Source organism: Schistocerca gregaria, chromosome X, assembly GCF_023897955.1.
Source record: "Schistocerca gregaria isolate iqSchGreg1 chromosome X, iqSchGreg1.2, whole genome shotgun sequence".
In the NCBI taxonomy this organism is placed as follows: Eukaryota; Metazoa; Arthropoda; class Insecta; order Orthoptera; family Acrididae; genus Schistocerca; species Schistocerca gregaria.
The window spans coordinates 747,426,776-747,433,415 of NC_064931.1; the positions used below are offsets into that span (position 1 = coordinate 747,426,776).

Sequence of the window (6,640 nt, forward strand, 5' to 3'; positions counted from 1 at the left end):
GGAGAGGCAGACGAGGAGGGAGGCGGCGGGATCGCCATCTTTATGGGCCGGCTCGTTTTTAATGCTGCAATAAAGCAGTGCGTGGGACGAGACGCGGAACATAAATCGGAGACGGGGGCTGCACGCGCCCCGCCGGGTACCTCGGCTCGCCGCCTTGTCTCAGACACTGTAACAATCGGCCGATGCTCCCGTCGGCTTTGTACGCGCCTGCTGATACCAGCATACCAGTCGCTCTGCCAACCTGCGGGGGCGGCACGGCCGCGTGCCGAGGTCACGCCGCTGCGCCATACTCTCGCCAGCGCAGCTCGATCTACCAAATACCGCCGATTTCTTGCACATTCTTTTACAATATAAACATCCTCTCGTGTAACAGACATTACGCTGCACTCTAAACTCGTGTCATCGACATCGATTTCTGGCTGGCTTCTGTAATGTATACTCTGTTCCGACGTTACGAAATATCTCGAAGAAACCGACGGATCGACACACAGTGAGCACGGATTCAGAAAATATCGTTCTTGAGAATCACAACTAGCCTTTTATTCGCATGAAGTGGCCTAATAATGGAGACAAGCGGCTTGCAGTGAAATTGCGTGCTTATGGAATATCGTCTCAGTTATGTGCCTGGATTCGCGATTTCCTGTCAGAAGGTCACAGTTCGTAGAAACTTGTAAGTAGGCTGTTTAGGTTTTTATTTGGTAACGCCATGTAGCGCTCTGTATGAAAATAACTGCATGTGCTGTGTGCAGTCTGTGGCTGGTTTACATTGTTGGAATTTGTTATTGTAGTGTTGGGCAGTTGGCTGTTAACAGCGCGTAGCGTTGCGTAGTTGGAGGTGAGCCGCCAGCAGTGATGGATGTGGGGAGAGAGAGATGGCGGAGATTTGATAGCGGATGATCTGGACGTGTGTCCGTCAGAGACAGTAAATTTGTAACACTGGAGCCGGCCGTAGTGGCCGTGCTGTTCTAGGCGCTACAGTCTGGAAACGAGCGACCGCTACGGTCGCAGTTTCGAATCCTGCCTCGGCCATGGATGTGTGTGATGTCCTTAGGTTTAATTAGTTCTAAGTTCTAGGCGACTGATGACCTCAGAAGTTAAGTCGCATAGTGCTCAGAGCCGAAAATATTGTGTGTCAGTTTAGTGATGATCAGAATAAGTAAAAAGAGAAATGTCTGAATACGTTCAGTTTTGCTCAGCTGGTGAGACTGCTACGGTCGCAGGTTCGAATCCTGCCTCGGGCATGGCTGTGTGTGATGTCCTTAGGTTAGTTAGGTTTAAGTAGTTCTAAGTTCTAGGGGACTGATGACCACAGCAGTTGAGTCCCATAGTGCTCAGAACCATTTGAACCCCATTTTTTGCTCAGCTGTTTGAAAATCAAATAACGTAAGAGATTTATCAGCACAGTAATTCATTAATTTTTCTAAGGGGACGTTTCAAACTGACGGAAAAATCATCGAGTAAAACAGAAGTGATTCCTGACGTTCGTCAAGGTTGTGTTATAGTCCCTTCGCTGTTCCTTATATATATAAACGATTTGGGAGACAATGAGTAGCCATCTTAGGTTGTTTGCAGATGACGCTGTCGTTTATCGACTAGTGAAGTCATCAGAAGATAAAAAAATTGCAAAACGATTTAGAAACGATATCTGTGTGGTGCGAAACTTAGCAATTGTACTTAAATAACGGAAAGTGTGAGGCCATCCACATAAATGCTAAAAGGAATCCGTTAAACTACGGTTCACAATAAATCAGTCAAATCAAAAGGTCGTAAATTCAACTAAATACCTAGGATGTACAATTACGAACAACTTAAATTGGAAGGAACACACAGAATATGTTGGGAATTCTAAGCAAAGACTGCGTTTTATTGGCAGGACACTTACAAAGTGTAACAGATTTACCAAAGAGACGAGCTACACTACGCTTGCCCGTCTTCTTTTTAGAATAGTGTTGCGTTGCGTGGGATCCTTACCAGATAGGACTGACGGAGTACATCGGAAAAGTTCAAAGAACGGCTGCACGTTCTGTATTATTGCGAAATAGTGGAGGGAGTGTAACTGATATGATGTAGGGTTTCGGGTGGACATCATAAAAACAAAGGCGTTTTTCGTTTTTGCGAAATTTTCTCACGAAATTTCAACCTCTAACTTTCTCCTGCTAATGCGAAAAATTTTTGTTGACGCCGACCTACATAGGGATAAACGACCTCCATAATAAAATAAGGGAAATCAGAGCTCCACGAAAGATATAGGTGTGCGTTTTTTCCGCGCTCTATACGAGATTGGAATAATAGACTAAAGAGATTCGATGTACACTCTGCCAGGCACTTAAATGTAACTTGCAGAGTATCAATGTAGATGTTGATGTATATCAAGTATTGAGTACTATCGACAGAGGATATATGTTCATTCCATACTTACAGATTTACAGAAGCCTCTTGACACGGTACCTCACAAGCGGCTTCTAATCAAATTGCGTAGCTATCGGTTATAGTCTCGGATGCGAGAATAGATTCGTGATTTCCTGTCAGAGAGGTCATAGTTCGCATAATTGACGGGAAGTCATCTAGTGAGACCAGAAATATAATATCACGTTCCTCAAGCAAGCGCTATAGGCTATATATTTTCTTAATCTACATAAACGATTTAGGGGACAATCTGAGCAGATGTCTTAGATTTTTTTTGCCTATGAGACCGCCGTTTACCGTCTAGTAAAGTCATCACTAAGTCTTAAAGAATTAGAAAGAGATATCTGCATGATGTGGAAAGTGGAAATTGAACCTGAACCATGAAAAGTGTGAGGTTTTCCACTAAAAAATGCCGTCAAGTTTTGGTTGTACGATAAATCTGAATATCGTAAAGATTATCTATTCCACTAAATATCCACGGATTACAATTACTAACAACAGTCTGGAACCATCATACAGATAATGTTCTGGGGAAGACGAAACAAAGATTGCGTTTTATTGAAAGAACATTTACATGATTCGACGCACCTGCCAAAGAGACTGCCTACACTACGGTTGTCCCTCCTCTGTTGGGTTACTGCTACGCAGTGTGGAATCCTTACCAGATAGGACTGACAGACTATACCGATTATGATGATGTTTGGTTTCCGCGGCGCTCAACTGCGCGGTTATCAGAGCCCGAACAAATTCCAATCTTTACTCAGTCCAATCTCGCCACTTTCATGAATGGTGATTAAATGGCGAGGAGGACACAAACACCCAGTTGCCCGGCGGAGAAAACCCCCAACCCGGTCGGGAATCGAACCCGTGACCCACAAGCACCAATTCTAGCCACTAGTCCACGAGCTTCGGACAGAGAATATCGAAAACCCTCAAAAAATCTCAATTCGTTTACTATTAACACTAAATGGGCAATAGACTATCACGGTTGTAATTAGCGAGTTGAGATGGCAATCATTAAAACAAAAGCTTTTTCTTTGCAAAGCGATATTTTCTCGAAATATTTTGTTGATATTCAACTGCATAGGAAGGAATGTCCATCATGATAAAATACGAGAAAGCAGAGCTCACACAGGTAGTTTTAGGTGTTAACTTTTCCCACGCACTATTTGAGAGTAGAACGGTAGAGAAATGGTCTGAAAGGGTTTCTGGAAAACACTTAACTGTGATTGCAGAGAAGTCATGTAAATGTTTCTATAGATTTAAGTATTGCACACTCACTCTGAGAGTAGTCTGTTCACTTATAATCACAAATTCGTTTCTACTAGTTAATGTAGATCCATTCCAGAAGTAGTAGCAGTTGAGGTGTACAAAACCATTCGGGCTATGAAGAGAGGAAAGGCACTCAACAACTATGATTTTTCATTATACCTGCATCTACACATACAAGGTGTGAAAAAAGGAATAGTAAATATTTTATGCCGCGCGGAGTGACCGCGTGGTTTGAGGCCCCATGCCACGGAGCGCGCGGCCTCCCCCGCCGGTGATTCGAGTCCTCCCACGGGCATGGGTGTGTGTATTGTTCTTAGCATAAGTTAGTTTAAGTAGTGTTAAGTCTAGGGACCGATGACCTCAGCTGTTTGGTCCCTTAGGCATTCACACACATCTGAAATATTTTAAGAGTTGGTAGCATAGACTATATCGAATAGAACATTCGATATAACGTGTCCAGTTTTTACTGGTTACTGATATACAGCTGTCAGAATGTAACCCACACAAATATTCACAGAAGGTATTAAGGAAAGGTGAATGATTAAATTTAAAACTGATTTTCACAAATTCCAAGCCAGCTGCGGTGACCGAGCGGTTCTAGGCGCTTCAGTCCAGAACCGCGCGACTGCTACTGTTGCCCAGTTGCCCGGCGGAGAAAACCCCCAACCCTGCCTCGGCCATGGATGTGTGTGATGTCCATAGGTTAGTTAGGTTTAAGTAGTTCTAAGTTCTAGGGGACTGATGACCTTAGATGTCAAGTCCCATAGTGCTCATAGCGATTTGAACCATTTTGAACTAATTCCAGCTCCGACTTCAGTGCACTGTACCTTTTCTGAGGTCGTCTTGACGTTCTTTTATGAGGACAGCACGATTGATAATCTGAAAAATCTATTCGTCTCTTATGTTTAGCTTAGCTTTTCGAGGATGTCTCATCTGACGACTAGAATGTCCGCTGACCCGTTCTTGCTGGAAGGACATAGCAGTTCTAAAGCAACCTATTCTAATATTCACGAATGAGGGGTCCGTGCAAGGCGATGCGATAACACAACAGGCCCGAGCAACTGATCGTCTATCATGCCATATAATACATTTACACAGAAGCTTTCTTGAAAATGCGTCTCCGCAAAGGAATATGGGTTTTCGTCGGAACTCCGTTGTGAGTTAAAGAGTGCTATTTATACCATTACGAGTGTAAGTGGCTTCATCAGTAAACAGTTCTAATGAGGTTACTCGGTTATTTACAAGTAGACAAGAACAAAATTCCAATCGTCTACCTTCATCTCTTTCTGGAAGGTGCTGAATCTACCGTAAATAATAATGACATAGGCCGGGCATTTGTAGCCGGCCGGGGTGGCCGAGCGGTTCTAGACGCTAAAGTCAGGAACCGCGCGACCGCTATGGTCGCTGGTTCGAATCCTGCCTCGGGCATGGATGTGTATGATGTCCTTAGGTTAGTTAGGTTTAAGTAGTTCTAAGTTATAGGGGAATGATGACCTTAGAAGTTAAGTCCCATAGTGCTCAGAGCTAGAGCCGGGCTTTTGTAATGTCCGTCGTATTCTTGTCTGCAGCACACGGGCACGTGTAGAAATTCTGTTTATACTTGTTGAACGGCTATGTTGTAGAAGGTGAGTAATGTCTTTTACCTCATCTACACTCATTTCAGTTGCACGTTCTGGTGAATCGGTATTTCCGGGCACTGCACTAGTCTCACGCAGTTTAGTGAAAACACGAATAATAACTCCTGAATTTGGCACTCTGTGGTTAGCAAATCTTCTACCTATTCTATACAATCAGCAGCAGCAGCATCAGCGTTTTAATTAAAACACCCGTAAAAAATAATACATTGGCATGTTCAGCGTTTGTAAACAAACGTGGCACGCAGATCACAATCACAATTAAAATTCATTTATGTAAACTCAATCACAACTTCACAACTTGAACTTCAAAATAAAAGTGACACTCGATAAATAAACCCTTAGCAAATGGAGTGCCAGCACGCGAAATGAAAATTAATCGCTGTAGCCAGCTATATATTTGTAATCAAGTTAGTCTTTACTACCACCTCGTAAAGTACCTACTGTTTCTCCTGAAACACATGGCCTACTCCGCAAGCCACTGTACATTGCTTGGTTGAGGGTACTTTGTACCATTATTCTCGATTTTCTGTACTGTTGCACTCGTGTGTTGAGCGAGGGGAAAACTGTCTCGACCTCCCGTAACGCAACCTAATCTCTCTTATCTCATTCTCACGATCCCTAGGGGAGATAAACGACGGTGGCTGCATAATGGTGGCACATTATTCCTCGAATACAGGTTCTCTAAATGTACAAAACAGAGTTTCGCGAAAACTCGGTCGTCTCTTTCCAATGAATCTGATTTAAGTTCCCCAATCATTTGAGATACACTTTCGTACGAGCTATAACGATCTGTTGCGGGCAACGGCCTTGCCGCAGTGGATGCACCGGTTCTCATCAGATCACTGAAGTTAAGCGCTGTCGGGCGGGGCTGGCACTTGGATGGGTGACCATCTGGGCCGCCATGTGGTGATGCCGTTTTTCGGGGTGCACTGAGCCTCGTGATATCAACAGAGGAGCCACTCGATTGAATAGGAGCGGCTCCGGTCACAGAAAACCATCATAACGACCGGGAGAGCGGTGTGCTGACCACACGCCCTCCTATCCACATCCTCAGCTGAGGACGATGACACGGCGGTCGGATGGTCCCGATGGGCCACTTGTGGCCTGAAGACGGAGTGCTATAACGATCTATTACGATTCTAGCAGCGTGATTTCATGAGATGTCTGTTGTAATCCCTACATGATACGAACTTCAAACACTGGTATAAACCTATAGAATTGATCGCACAGGCGTCTTGTAGGCGATTTCCTCCGCAGCTTCTCAGGACCTTTCCATGTAATCTAGGTCTGCCAATTGCCTTCCCTAATACTGAGTTTACGTGGTC

The 6,640-nt window shown here is 44.2% G+C and overlaps 1 pseudogene; it reads left to right on the forward strand.

The window, feature by feature from the left end:
- Positions 1-6,112: 6,112 nt before the first annotated feature.
- On the forward strand, positions 6,113-6,230 carry LOC126299752 (5S ribosomal RNA; annotated as a pseudogene).
- Positions 6,231-6,640: the final 410 nt, after the last annotated feature.